At 32.8% G+C, this 15,852-nt stretch overlaps 1 long non-coding RNA gene across 1 annotated transcript; it reads right to left on the reverse strand.

Annotated features, from left to right (window-relative positions):
• Window positions 1–4,826: 4,826 nt before the first annotated feature.
• Window positions 4,827–5,615, reverse strand: LOC131175549 (uncharacterized). The gene is made up of 2 exons (XR_009145736.1): window positions 5,295–5,615; window positions 4,827–5,220 (listed from the first exon to the last, which is right to left on the reverse strand). It is a non-coding gene; the product is annotated as an uncharacterized LOC131175549 (long non-coding RNA).
• Window positions 5,616–15,852: the final 10,237 nt, after the last annotated feature.

Genomic DNA, 15,852 nt, shown 5'->3' on the forward strand with positions numbered 1-15,852 from the left:
TTCAGGTATGTAGAACTGGCATATCTATATGTGCATTATTTTTAATTACAACATCATTTCACATTCTTAAGAAATTAAAAAAAGGGAAACTATATAGATTTTATGCCCAAATTAGACATTCTGTCCTAATTTGCTGTCTTAATTCAAACAATAATGATATGGTTGTATTTTAACTAATTAACAAGCAATCATGACAAGAAAAATAACTATTTTTGGCTCAGGTATTCTTTATTTAAGGAGTTTAACCATTAAGATTGTTAACAACATCTGAAATAAGGCAAAGTCTCTCTATTGATTTGCAATAGAATCACCATTATCATCATTATTATCACTTTTGGGATACCATGATTATCTCCACAACTAATAACGTAAAATGCATACTATGCATTATGCTTCTCTTATCTTCGTCTGCGGTGTCGAGGGCTGAGGTTTCTCTATGGAAACAGTTCCTTGATTTATTAATCCCTATAGTAGAAATAAGGCTTATGAATAATGCAACCCATGATGTGTCTTTTATGTGTGGCACTGAAAATTATGACGATGGGCTTCACGTATTGAAGACAGGGATGGAAATATCATGGAAACTATATGATTTTATGTTTCCACTAGCTTGGTGTTATGTTCATCTAAACCACACTAATCATGGAGTGTTTTGGGCATATCAAGTGAGAATGCAATGCTTGCAATGTAATTGGACAATTCAAGATGATGGTGTATTTCTTCTACAAGGAAATGGATTGCCCCCCGAAAACCATGTTTTGCATCTTGAGGGAGAATATTTTTAAATTTTAAACCCATTGATTATTTGTCTTTAATTATGTTATAGCTAGCTAGGCATTTAGTTTGCAATAGTTATTCATTATTAATTCTAGTTATTTTGATTATTGATTGAGTATTATATTTATTACCACATTTTGTTTATGGAGGATTATAATTGTTTTGTTGAAAAGATTTTGAATAATGCAATGGGCAATGAGATATACTGAAAGCTTCTCAAATTAACGTCAAATTTCACAGCCTGTCCTTTTATATAAACTCCCATCCTAATCATATCAATTGCTGAAACTTTGAATCGGAAATTTCTTATCGTCTTACTTATTCAAACTTGCTTTTTAACTTTCCACAACTAATAGTTCGGAGTTTCAGACCACTACTGCATACTTTCTCATGTCTTAGAGTAATGGTCCACGTAACGGATTCATGGCAGTTTCAACCGAGTTTATTCTTTACTTACCAGCAAGCTTAGTTTTAAAAATTTTATATTAGAAAAAAAAAAGCTTACTTTTTAATTTTAATTTTAATTGCATAACCTAATTTAGTAACGAGTGAAGGCATATTTTAATTGATAAATTCAAATTCGAGTTCTCATTCTCTCAATTATTTACTAATTTTTTTTTAATTCAATAATATTAATTTTTAATATATAAAATTTTAAAATTTAATTAATAAAAGATATTAATTATAATTAATTTCTTAATTTGATTGATTTAATAAGAACAAACATTCAAATAAAATTAATGTTTATTAGCTTTTAAGATGACCTTTTTTTCAATTAAACTAATTTGATTAGTTGATCCCAATTTTAAAACACTGATCTTGCCTTGCACTAAGGCCAAGTATCCTAACTGCAAATTTAAGAATCAATTTTGCTTTGCTTTTACCGGCAATCCAATTTTAATATTGACTCGTATGTTATATATATATTTCAATTTTATTTATCTGTCAAGTCATTAATTAATATTTTAATAAATTTTAACTTAATAGTATTAAAAATCAGTCATAAGTTCCAACATTAATTAAAATTTAATAAAAAAAAAAGGATTTTCTAAACGAAATTGACAAAAGATGAGTTAGCGAATGAATTGATTAAGCGACTCAGTTGAGAAGCATGGGTAGATGCATGCGTTGAATTCTACCTCAGACGTGTAATAATTAATCTTGTGAAAATTGAAAGATCAATAAAATATAAAATGGAAAAAGACAGTTCCGCTGGCGATCCTTAATATTTAATAGTAGTAGACCATTACATACGCATTAGCATATTTTTTCAACTAATCCTCTGGGTCTCCAAACCAACGAGTACGGCTCATCAGTGCTTCCCTGGTCCTCCTGGTAGGGGTGGCCACAGTCCGGAACCGAAACGGAACCGGTTCGATCAAAATCGGACTAAAACCGATCAAAATCGGAACCGACTTCGAATCGGACTGAAATCATCATTCTGCGATTTGGTTCAGGTTCATATTTTTAAAAACCGTGAACCGCGGTTCCGAATCGAATTGAATCGACGATTTCAAACTGGATTAAACCGGCAATTTAAATATAAAAAAATTCAATAAATATGTTACCTGACTCCTAATTCATTTATATATATCATCAATTCTCTACACAATTATTCTCTACATTTTCTTCAATTCTTAATATTTTTTCAATTTTTCTCAAATTCTCTAAATAATTATTTTCTACACTCATTTTAATTTCCAATACTCTCTCAATTTTCCTACTTTATTATTTTATATACTTACTGAAATTTTCAATACTATCTCAATTACTTTGTTATTACTTTAAATCTTCTTTCAATACCCTCTATTTTAATTTTTTTTTCTCTTTTATACTTTTTAATTATCAATTATTATATAATTTTTAAAAAAAGGCAAGTAATAGAACTAGAAATTTTTATTCCTCTAAATCCTAAAGGGATATTTAGGCAAAATTAAGTTCATACACTTTTTGCTAATTTCTTTAAAAAAAATTAATTTCATCTCTAGTTTTTTAATTAGGTTCAAGTCTTTATTTATTAAATTTTTCTTAAAGATAAATTATTTTCTTTCTTTTTTTTTCTTATTTTATTTTGATTGAAAGATTTCAAAGAAAAATTAAAATATTTTTACAAATAAAACTTAAATTTTGAATCAATAAAATTTTTTTCTAATTTTTTTTATCTAAGCTACCCTTAAACCATCCCTAAACCACTTCCAAACTGTCCTCCAAACTGTCTTGAACCGTTCTTTTTCAAATAGCCCTTCAAACCATTTTAAACCAGGGCTCAAACCGGAACGGGCGGTTCAGGAACCGTCTTTCAAACCGTCCCCTGGAGGTTTGGTTCAGGTTCATGATTTCATTGAACCTAAACCGGCGGTTAATGAACCGTAACCGGCAATTCCTGAACCGTGGCCACCCCTACCTTCTGGTGTTAGTTTACTTAGACAAGTAGCTTGACAGTGAGGATCATACCTACAGTGGGGAGGCGAATGACAATGTATTGATGGCCGACAATCTACGATAGCCAACATGACGAAAATGATAGGAGAGCAATGAAAACCTTCTTACTCTAGCCATCTTAATTGAAGCAAGGAAATGCATATAGTAGGGCTTTATATATATATTTTACCACGACCAAGTTCTTCCATGGGAATTAATTGGAAGATATGACGACTTGTATTGCTCACTTGCTATTCATTTCCACGATGGCCAAATTTTTCCATGGAAGCTTGGAAGACTTAGCTTATGTTCATATTTAACAAGTCTTGAATTGTGGCCCACGTCAAAGCTTTTCGTGGATTTTACTCTTAATTGGCAGCCAAGAATATACAGTGGCCTACATGGAAGCTTTCAAAAAGTTTGTCCCCCTTGATTGTAAATATTGATTTCGACCCTCATAATGTTCAATCATATTACTTAAGCCAATCTGGGTGCTTGGCAAATCAGTGGTTAGTGAGGGATTTAGTGCTTAATTATGTCTTTTAATTTTAATTTTTATAGTGAAACCATTCATATTTCATTTGTAATATAAAATTTTATAAATATTAATTTATTGAATAATAAACTTTTTATTTTATGATACAGTCGATTTGCATCTTATGCTGACCTAATATTATTTTGTATAAAAATTAAAATTAAAGACTTAAATACCTCAAATTACCTAAAACATTTTTCTCACCCATTGCCTTTGTTACGATCCATGATTTAAAATACTCACTTTCTGAAAGTATACTTTTAGGAAAATTTATTTTTTGTGAAGTATGATATAAATATAAATGTATTTGGTATATAAATTAACTTTTATATTAAGTAATTTGTTTCTAACTTATAAAAGACAATGATACCCACAAAATAATTTAAAGTGTAACAAATTAAAGAACAAATTAATAAATCATATTATACTTAAGTAAAGAAGTGTAACTTTACCAAATCTTATCTAAGTAAGTTACTTACTTTGCACAAGAGAAGCAAAATGCCTTCTGAGAAGTTGATTTGATAATACAGACCAAAATAAAACTCTTTTCTGCACTTTCTATAAGGTCACTAAGGCTTTATTTAGTTGTGGGTAAGTAAACTAAAGAAGTAAAACTTCCTGAAATATTTAAAAAGGAGTCTTGTTTTATTAGCATTATCGAACTAACTTTTTGAAAAATAGGTCATTCTACTTCTATTATGCAATTAAAGTAACTTATATATGTGGTACTAGGTAAATTACACTTTCATAGCTAAGTGTAATGTAATTTACAAATTTGCATTTTAATTTATTATATTTTAAATTATATTATAGATATTATTATTTTTTATAATTTTAAAATAAATTACTTCCTAAGAAATTAATTTACATATCAAATATATTTATTTCATATTTTCTTAAAACATTTTGAATCAAATAAGTTCTAAAATCCATAACGAGTTTCTTTCCATCTTATACACATAATACACATAGCGCTTAATAAATGAAAATTATTTGTCAAAAAAAATTTCTTTTTTATTTCATCAATTCATTTTCTTTGGTATTTGTTCAGACAATACAAAAAGAAAAAAAGAATTCATACCAAAACTGTTAATGAAGTGAAGGGTAAAGCAATTTATTATAGAACTAGGTTATATATCCTCCTGGTGTTATCTATGTCAACACCAAAAAAGAGAGAATGCAACTCTCTTAACCATTGAAGTCCAACAGAAACAAACAAAAGAAACAATGGGCAGCATCCTTCACATGCTCGTAATTTTGCTTAAATTCAATTTATTGTCAATTTAAAATACAATATTTAGTAAAATTCATATATAAAATATTAGAATCCACGTATTTATATCTTGAATCTTCCTCCTTTGCAGGATTATACTTTTTACTTGAGCTTCTTAACTAATTAGCAGTCTCCGTACTTTTATTGTTCATCTATCTGCGCTTTCCTGGTCCTTCGGGTAGTGATGGACTTGGACATGCATCTATGCAACTGTCTACAAGACACCATCAACGTTAAATAATTTTGCTTGAAACTATCTATTTAATTTGTAAAGTAACAGGTACATACCGGGTTTTTGAAGTGGACGAGCAGATGTTGGAAGCGCTGCCATAACCAAAATGATGAGGAAGGTAAGTATGGCAATGAAAATCTTCATACTCTTGCCCATCTTAGTAGCTTTGAAATTAAGGGAAATGCATATAATTAACAGGAGCTTGGGCCTTGGAAAAGGAACGCAACTGCCTGTCCCTTTATAGAGACTCCGCTCGTATCCTAATCATAACAATTGCCAAAATTTTCAACAAGAAATTTCTTATCATCTTACTTATTCAGACTTGCTTTTTCATATTCCACAACTAATAATTCAAAGCTTCAGACCACTATTGCACACTTTCTCATGTCTTGGACTAATGGAATTCTCATAATGGAATCATGGAAGCTTCAAGGGAGTTTACTCTTTACTTACCAACCAGCATAATTATTAATATTTGTTTGAACAATATGACTTAAGTCAATGTGGGTGCTAGGCAAATCACAGTATATATAATCTGGTTAGTGCCAGATTTAGTGCTTCATTACCTAATTTGGTTGATAAATTTCACTCAATATAATTTTCATTTTTATTGTGATATCACCCATTCACTTACAATCAGCACTAGAATTTGACTAAATTTAAGAGCATTAAAATTCATAATAAACCTCTTTTCATATTTATACACATGATTCATATCACAAATTTTTTAAAATTTCTCTTAAAAAAATTAAGATCAATAATTATTTACAATCCTTATATACATAACATGATATAAACAATTTATATATGGGAAATTTTTATTTAAATTCGATTCATTATAGATTTAAAATATAAATATGTTGAATATATTGTTACACTCATTTCATATAGGCATTTTAGGATAGTTTTGCATCCATTTCACCCTAATAATTAAGTACTTTTTATGTTTTTAGCTTTATTTTAGGTAAATTATTAATTTTAGTTACTTTATATTTTATTTTTGCAATTTGGATTTTTTAATAGGTTTTTATGGTAAATTAAAGGTCAATGATGCATTAGGAGATGATTTGAGGAGATTTGAAAGCTTAATGAATAGAAAAAAGATGAAGAAAATAAGTTTTGAAATCTAAACCTACCAAGATTTGCTTAGGATCCTGCTTGAGATCTTACTTAGGGTGTGCGGCAGTGTTTAAGGTGTGGCTCAGGTTAAGCTGGAAGTCAAGCATAAGCGAAAAAACTCATTTCAACACAAACTTACTGAGATTTGTTGAGGGTATTGCTTATCCTAAGGAGACAGGCCATGCAGAAGCCGAAATTTGCTTAAAATGTTGCTGAGGGTAAGCAATACCCTCAACAGACAACCCAAAAGGTGATAAGTTTTGCTGACTTGGAAATTTTTACATCTCATCTCCTATCCATTCATTGGCTCTTATTCATTTTTAGACCTACTTTAGGGTAACTTTTGAGTCCATATAAAAGCATAATTTTCTAGTTTTTTGCCCTAAGAAGTAAGAAGAAGGAATAACGCAAGAAAAGAAAAAAAAATAAGAAAGAGAAGGGAGAACACCATTTCTGCTGGAGAGCTACTACCAAGTGACATTTAGTTGCAGTTTTTTAGAGTTTTGGGTTCTCTTTCACCTAGGTTTTTCTATTTTTATGTTTCCTTTCTTAGTTTTATCATTTTTCTTTTGTAAATTTTACTATGATAAAATATTTTTTCTAAGATTTCAGAGTTGTGTTGTAATGTTTTGAATTTATTTGTGGATTTGGATTGGGTTTTATCTAGATTTATATAAATATGAGTTTTGATTCTTTTCCTTGTGTACTTTATGACTTACCTAATGTTGGATTCCATTGGGTCTACTTTTTAGTCTTTGATTAAAGAACCTAAAGGTGAAAATCATTGATAGATAATCAAGGAATAGAACTTAAAAACACCTAGATTTAAAAATAAACTAAAGATTTAAGAAGATTCATTGATTGATTATAAAACTTAATAGGTTTTAAGTGAATCAAATATTATACGAAAGTAGGTTTAGTTTTCTTAAAATACTCTTCGGTTTGCTTGAAAAAATTATCAAAGGATTTCAGAATCAATCACATTCAAACTCTATTTTCTCTTAAAATTGGATGAACTAAGAGAAATCCCAATAGATTTAATTCATAAACCCCAATTCTGGAATCATTTTTACTATAAATTAGTCTTAGTTCTTGCTTATCCATTATTAATTTAGTTAATTTTTGCTTAAATTAAGATTTTATTTACATTGCCATTGCCTATTTTCTTTATTTTCCATTTAAATTCCTGCATTTAGTTAATTTAGTTCTCCTACAAATTACTATTAGTCTAAATAATTGAAACAACCATAGTTTAGTACTTAAATACAATTTCTCATGTAAATGATATTTTACTTATCACTTTATTACTTGATACAACCCGTATACTTGCGGATCACACACATTAAGTTTTTAGCACCGTTGTCGGGGAATTATTGTTTGATATTAGATGATTTGGTTGTTTGGTTAATTTCGACATTTTCTTTTATTATTACTTTACTTTGCATTTTTCTTTTTGAATTTTTTCTTTTATATTTCTAATTTTGTTTCCATTTGCTTATCTTGTGAGGTATTTTGAAATGTTTCATGCACAAGTCTTCACAAGTTTTGCTCAACTGCACTTGGAGCCCTTTTATGCTGCTTGGGGAAGATTCAATGATATGGTAGAGAGATTTTCCAACCATAACCTTTCAAATCAATCTCTAATTCTTTGTTTCTACGATGGTTTGGATGAAGTGACAAGAAATTGGGTAGATTATGGAGCTAGGGCAGCTGGTGATCATGTTCTTCAAAGAGGTCATAAGGTTGTCATTCATTTGTTGAATGACATGGCGAATTTTAATTACCATTGGCATTGGGACCCTTTACTGTAGGGTTGGAATCACCAATATCTCCCATACGATAACCAATCCAATATTTCACACCAACCATTTGAGTTTGAAGAAGAGAAAGGAGTGGAACATGAAGAGGTAGAAGATAAATTTGAAAATCTCTTTAACCAATTATTGAAGATTCAAAAAGACCAAGGAATGAAACTTAAAGAGATGATAGCTAAATTGGATGATCTTGAAACATTAATGAAGAAAAATGAGCTATCAATCAAGATCATGAATGGTCTTTATGAGGAGGAACTAAATAATCAAGGTGGGGACAATAGGTTAAGATATGGCAATGCTTCATGGGAATTTGAATCTGCAGAAGAAGTGGAGCCTCAATTAGAAAAAGAAAAATCCCTTGAAGATGAGTTACCAATAGAGCTTCTATAAGCAAAGGAGTTACTTGAAGAAGAAATGGAATTTAAAGTTAAAGAAAACAACTTTTTTATCCTTGGAGGGTTATTGGAACAGGGCTTCTATGTAAATGAGTCAGAAATGAAGTTGGTGGGTGAGAAAATTGATAAAACCATCAATTTAAGCTCATTGATGGTGCTTACTCATACACCACCGAAAGACCATTTTCTCACATGGATACCTCCATCATTTTATATCCTCCATGTGCTAAAGCTTTCTTCAACCCATATATGTGATACGGTGTCCGCAAGTGCACGGGTCACAGTAGTATAGTTTAAAAAAAAATGATATCGATCCCACAGGGAATTGTGCTTAAATTGGAAATAAAAGTATAAGCTAATTAGAATGATAAAAATTAAAGATATAAAATGAAATTTGGAATTAAAATTGGTATTTGAGGAATTAAAACTAAATCAAACAATTAACTAAAATTAATTAAACTAGATTACCAAAAATTAATTTGAAATTTCTATTTATGAAATTGAGAGGAATTAAATCTAAATTCAATAAAAATTAAAGTGATTCTAGAGATTGGATTTTCAATATTGTTTGCATGTGGTTTATCCCTAATTTAGCCAAACACATGAGAATTGCAATTTTGAGGGAAATCAATTCTTAAATTTTTGAAACCTTTTTCAAGCATTTCAAAGTTGATTTTCATTAAATCAAACCCTGTTTTCACAGTATTTCAAACCTAACAAAAACCCATTTAAAGCTCTAATTGAATTTTAGAAAGTTCCCCTTAATCCTCTTAGCTTATCTCTAACACCAAGAAAATAAAGTTTATTGCAAGATTATCTATCCCTAATATTCACTTTTTAGTCCATCTATTAAGGATTAAAGCTTAACTTAATGAGGGCCCATTCATCAAGCAAGGCAACAAGCTCACAAGCAATAAATCAAAATGTAACAAATCCCATTTAAATGGCTAAATCAGTTCAAAACCACAATACAAATCAATATTTACAAACCCATCTCTAGAATCTCAAACAACTACTCACTATTCATAGTTTTAAGACAAACCCAAATGTATAAATGAAGAAATAATGGAAATGTAAGCTAAGGGGTAGAAAAACCCAGAAATATGCAGCAGAATCTGCTGCAGAAAAGTGCAGAAAACGAGCTCCTGCTGCTACTGCAGAAATGGAACCCGTGCTCCCTCTTTCTCTCTTTCTTTTCTTGCCAAAAATGCCTCCCTTGCTCTCTATGGAAAGAAAATGATAAAGGGGACTTTATATAGGTGAGGGGACTGCCCTAGAATGGGTAAAAGGGGGAAGGTTCCAGAGAAAGTGAGGTAAAAAGCCAGAGTAACGGAAATGCCACGTCAACCATTTCCAGTAAAAATGACATAAGCTGGATCGGTTATGTCGCGGGTTGTGTCGCGGGTTGTGTAGCTCTCGGCCTGAATATCTGACGATCGACACAACTTGCGACATAAGCTAACTCGGTTGTGCTGCAGGTTGTGTCGCTCTCGGCCATTTTTACTCAACTTTAAAAATTTTTGCAATTCAACTCTAATCTCCTCCAAATGGCTACTCTGATCAAAATACATCAAATTTCTCCAAATTTAACCTACAAAACAAATAAATTCCAAAAATTAAACTAAGAAGTGTGAAAATTGTAAAATTGACTAAATATATACTAATATCTATAATAATAGCTATGAACAAGGGTAAATTATGTGTAAAAATTACACCTAAATGATGATCTAAAATGCATGCATCAAATTCCCCCATACTCAAACTCTTGCTTGTCCCCAAGCAAAATTTCATTAAAACTCATTTGGAAGGGAATAGAATTAGTCTTTGAAAACACAAAAATCACTAATCCAAACCACCAACTTACCTCTAGCCACCAACATTCCAAGTTCCCACCAGCAAAAGCACAAAGAATGAAGCAAGCACTCTCAACAATTACAGAATAGCTAAGAATTAACCAATCAACCCAAGCAACAAATACCAACCAGCTATAAGAGTCAATTGTGCCAAAACAAACCTAAATGAAATAGATAGCCAATGTGTCTCAAATAGATGGTGAGTAATGTATGGAAGATTATATTGCCAAACCCATATGCAAGCATAAAAGATCTAACTCTACTAATGTAACAAGCATTTTTCAAAGAATCATTAGGTCTTTTTAAGGGTTGTAATGGGGTTAAATAGGGTAAAATTGTAGTTAACAAAGAAAGGGAATAAGGAAAACAAAATATGAGAATAATATTAATCATGAAACTCAAAGTGCATCCATTTTTTTTTTTTTCAAATATAATTTTTTTTTATAAAGAGGAAAGAAATTCACAATGAATCTTAAGTGCTATCACAATAAAGGGACTACTTTTATAATATTTTTTTATTTTGTATGCGTCCCTATTTCACGTCACACCCAAAATTACCTTTGGGATATTTTGGTTACCATTTTTTTTTATCAACTTTTCACAATTACTCTAGCACTTTTCAAGATGTTTCAATCCTCCAAGTTTATATATATATCATTATTTATTTTATTTTTTTTATGCACTTAATTGCTAAAATATTATTCTCATAATAGGTGGTAGTGTTTAGGTTTAATGGCTAGGTAAATGATTTGGGTTCCAAAGAAATTAGGGAATTAAGGTTCAAGGGGGGTTTGCAAGGGTTGAAATGAGATTAAGGTAGGTTAAGGCTAAATGTGAGGTTTAAAATATGAAGGAATGCCTAAATCATATTCTTATCAAATGCAAGTTAAAAATTTCGCTTTGAAAGATCTAAGATGCTTGTTCTAGGAATGGTGAGACGACAATGACCATTTTCTTCCTTAAAGGCTTATCCAGACACTCAAAACTCAAAATAACTAATCAGAATCTGCATACCTAGATGAATGTATTAATTTTCAGCTATTAAGTAAGAGAACGAATAATGCTTAAGACTTTATACCCAGCTGGAACTTTCATTCCACTAACCATCTAAAGGCAAGTTGGATTGTTTGAATAAGTGGCTTATGGAATTCAAAGACTGGTTTAAAAGTTCAAAAATTTTAAATGAATGAATAAAATGCATGAGTGTATAAATGTATAGTCAACCTATATGCAACTAAGTGTGCATAACTAAGTATATGAAGCTATATGCAAGTGTATGTATGTGAATATGTACAAGTATGAAGTGATGAATGAGTATGTCACTATATACAAATGAAAAAGGAAAAATAATTTTTGCAAAAAATTTACCCTCTCCCCCATACTCAGAATGAACATTGTCCTCAATGTTAAAAGATTGCAAGAAATGGGATAATTTGGCTATATGTGCATAAAGAATTATTACCCTATTGCATAAGCGATAGCACAACTTGTGTTGAAAGTGACACAAGTTGAGATAAGAAGTGTTACCTCATTGAAGTGTAGCCAATTTAATTAGATAAAATTTGGACAGCTGCTGCACTCATTGCAAAAGAAACAGTGCGATGGAATCCATTAAATCAATTAAACTCAAAAAGTTGAAATAGGAAGTTAAGCTCAAAAATGTAACCATCAAGTGTAAATCCGAAGTAGCACATAAAAGCAAGTGAGTAATGTACTAGAAACATAAAAGAAAAATGTATTTTATGAGGAACTAAAAAAAACAACACAAGCAAAATATTAACTAAACAAGTTCAAAATACTAATTAATTAAGCAACGAAATTAAAGACATGAAATGTAAATGGAGAATAAAAGCTGGTCAGTCAGGTATGAGAAGTCCTTTGCCCTTGCCATCTTGTGGAGGTGGTGGTGCTTGTGGTGGTTGCTGTGGAGAGATGATGCTCAAAACCAGTGCCTGGTTTGTTTTGATCTTCTCCAGCTTAGCTCGCATGACTTTCAACTCGTCTTGCATTTCAGCACTTCTATCCAAATATATGTCAGCTAAATCTCGTAGTGTTTGAAAAGAGACATCCGTCATTTGCCGAAAAGAATAGATTTCATCACTGAGATTCTCCATGAATGTCAAAAGAGTTGCTATGGATGGTCCAGAAGCTGTTGATGAAGCAGGTTGAGCAGCTGGTGGAGCTCGGCTTGCAGGTTGTGTAAAAGGCTGCTCAAATGGTCGCTCGATCTTTGAGGAGGAGCTAATTGCAGTGGGAGAACTAGGTGGTGGTTCTGTTAGTGCAGGAATCTCATACAGCTTGGTAGCCTCATTTTTGATACAAAATTTTTGGTTGGCCAAATGAGGTCCATCCAAAAATAACAAACCCGTTGGAAGAGCAGGACACTTGTGCATTTGAGGATTAAAGCCAAAATAATGGGCAATGGGTGTGACCAATCCTCCAAAGACAATGTTACCAGTACCCCTAGTGGTCTGGCGGATCACATGGCGGCAAAAATAATAACCAGGGGAAGCTTTTTTGCCAGTTTTTGCACACCACAAAAAGAATAGATCATACTGTGACATTGTGCCAACACTAGATCCTCTGCCTAAAATTGTATTTGCAATTAGTCGCTGAAGCAATCTCAAAGCATGATTCTCAATCTTGGAGGCCTTACTGTGTCCTGGTTTGAAGGTACCTGCTGAAGGTGCAATTCGCTTCCAAAATTCACACGCATTATAGTCCCATTGGCTAGTAGGTATTTTGAACAGACCATCAGGTGGAAAGCCAAATATATGGTGAAAATTATCCATAGACAGCACCCTATCTTGACCAAGGCATCTAAATTTGATTGTCAAGTCATTATCCAATACAATTTTATGCTCATTAGTGGACAGGGAGGCCATAAATTCCTACACTAAAATGGGGTAAACCAGTTCCTGTTTATGTGCAAATCGCACCCAACCTAAAGCATCTAATAGAGTCTGCATTTCATCATATATCTTCAAGGATTTAAGTGTAGACACATCCAAATACCGACTTTGAACCATTTGTCGAGCTACAACTCTTGCCTTATTTTTCTTCATGTCGGCAGTAGGTAATATCCAGTGTGTAGCAGTAGGCAAAGAGGAGGGGAATGCAAGGTTACCTTTAGATGTACCGGGGCGCTTAACCGCCGACTTCGGGATGCCACGTCGGACAGCAGGTGCGGCCGGCATTGGAGGCGGAATTGGGGGTTATTGTGTGGTCGGTTCGGGTCGCTTCCTCTTGACGCCGCACGTTGATTTGTGTGGTTTAATGCTTTTCGCCTTTTTCTTCTTGAATGTGGCAATCGGAGCGTCACCAGAATGGGCCAGCGATGGGTCGGCGTGCATGGGCAGGGTGCCTTGGGGCTGCAGCGGCTGTGAGGAGTGGGGGGGTGAGTTTTCGAAGGATAATGGGGAGTCGGACATGGCAAAATGGAGGGGCGTGATCGGAAAAGGAGAAATATGGGAAGAATGGTGGGTGGTGGAGGCGACGGTGAAGATGAAGGTGACGGCGGGATGGGAGGGTTGTGTCGGGGGTGATGTCGAGAGGAAGAGGAAGGTAATGGGTTATCGGGTTAGGGGCTTTAGGTTTTGGGTTGTGGGCTTGGGTGTAGGCTTTGGGTTTTAGTCGGTTGGGTTTTAGGTTTAATTTCGGGCTTGGGCTTATGGGGTACGGTTTTTAGGGCTTTGGGTTTGCTGCTGGCCCATTCCAGTGAAGGGAGTTTTTATCCTGCAAAACAAACAGGCGACACAAGTTAGAACATAAGGATAGGGGGGTTGTGTCGAAAGTTGTGCAACAATCTGCCCAAAAGTGTGCCCAGCGGACATAAGCAGTGACACAAGCAAACCCGATTATGTTGCAGGTTGTGCAACAATCTGCCCAAAAATGTGTCCAGCGGACATAAGCGGTGACACAAGCAAACCCGGTTATGTCGCAGGTTGTGCAGTCTGCTGCCCAAATTTGACCAAATTTCATAGCACCTAAAAAAATTGAAACAAATTAGATTTCAAATGATTAAACCTTCATAACATGAATTTAATTGTTCAACTTGTTATGTTCATCAAATACTCATAAAAAAATAATTTTTCAAAGCACCTATTCACACATCCACATTCAAATAATTTTCCTTTTTAAACCAAGATGTCAAGGTTTGGAAAAATTTTCTCTTAAAATAAACAAAAAGGGCAATGAATCCAGCAATATGCACCAGCAAATACTCAACAAAAGAAAGATGAAAATTATAAGTGAACAAATTTAAAACTAAAAATTTTAAAGCTATCACAAAAACAAAAAAAAATTTTATGCTCATTTGCTTGCAATGCATTGCATCCCATCTGCACAAGGAAATTAGAACAATGTTAAACTCTGAATAAGGAGTATAGAAAAACTTAAAACAAATATATATATGAAAGAAATAAAGAATCAATGAAAAATTGGGAGTTATGCACAAAAATGCTAAGTTTAGGTCTTTAGCTTGACCATACTCACTCAAGATTTTATGGAGAATGAGAGAGATAGCAAGTTGCTATCTTCTCAATTGGCTCACCAACTGAATAGTGCCTCAACCTTTGCCCATTTACCTTGAAGTTACCTGATTTTTCACCAAAAATTTCAACAGCACCATGAGGGAAAACTTTTACAATTTTAAATGGACTGGACCACCTTGATTTTAATTTTCCTGAAAAAAATTTCAACCTTGAATTGAATAAGAGAACCAAATCTCCTTCTTTAAAGTCCTTTTTCTTGATATGCTTATCATGCCATTTTTTAGTTCTTTCTTTATAGATCCTAGCATTTTCATAAGCATCAAGTCTCAATTCTTCTAACTCATCTAGTTGCAAAAGTCTTTTGTGTCCAGCAGCTTGTAAATCAAAATTGATTGCTCTAATGGCCCAATAAGCTTCATGTTCTAACTCTACGGGCAAATGGCATGATTTCCCAAAAACTAACCTATAAGGTGTAGTTCCTATGGGGGTTTTAAATGCTGTTCTATATGCCCAAAGAGTGTCATCTAATTTAAGGGACCAATCTTTTCTGGACTTGTTGACAGTTTTCTCCAAGATTTGCTTGATTTCTCTATTTGTGATTTCTACTTGGCCATTTGTTTGAGGGTGATATGGTGTGGCAATCCTATGCTTTACCCCATATTTTCTCATCAATTTTTCAAATTGGTGGTTGCAAAAATGGCTACCACCATCACTGATTATGGCACGTGGGGCACCAAATCTAGTTAAAACAAATTTTTTTAGAAATTTCACCACAACTTTTGCATCATCGGTAGGTGTAGCAATAGCTTCTACCCATTTAGATACATAGTCCACCCCTACCAAGATATATTTATTCCCATAAGAAGATGGAAATGGCCCCATGAAATCAATTCCCCACACATCAAATAATTCAACTTCTAATATGGACTGTTGGGGCATC

This window comes from Hevea brasiliensis, chromosome 17 (genome assembly GCF_030052815.1).
Source record: "Hevea brasiliensis isolate MT/VB/25A 57/8 chromosome 17, ASM3005281v1, whole genome shotgun sequence".
In the NCBI taxonomy this organism is placed as follows: Eukaryota; Viridiplantae; Streptophyta; class Magnoliopsida; order Malpighiales; family Euphorbiaceae; genus Hevea; species Hevea brasiliensis.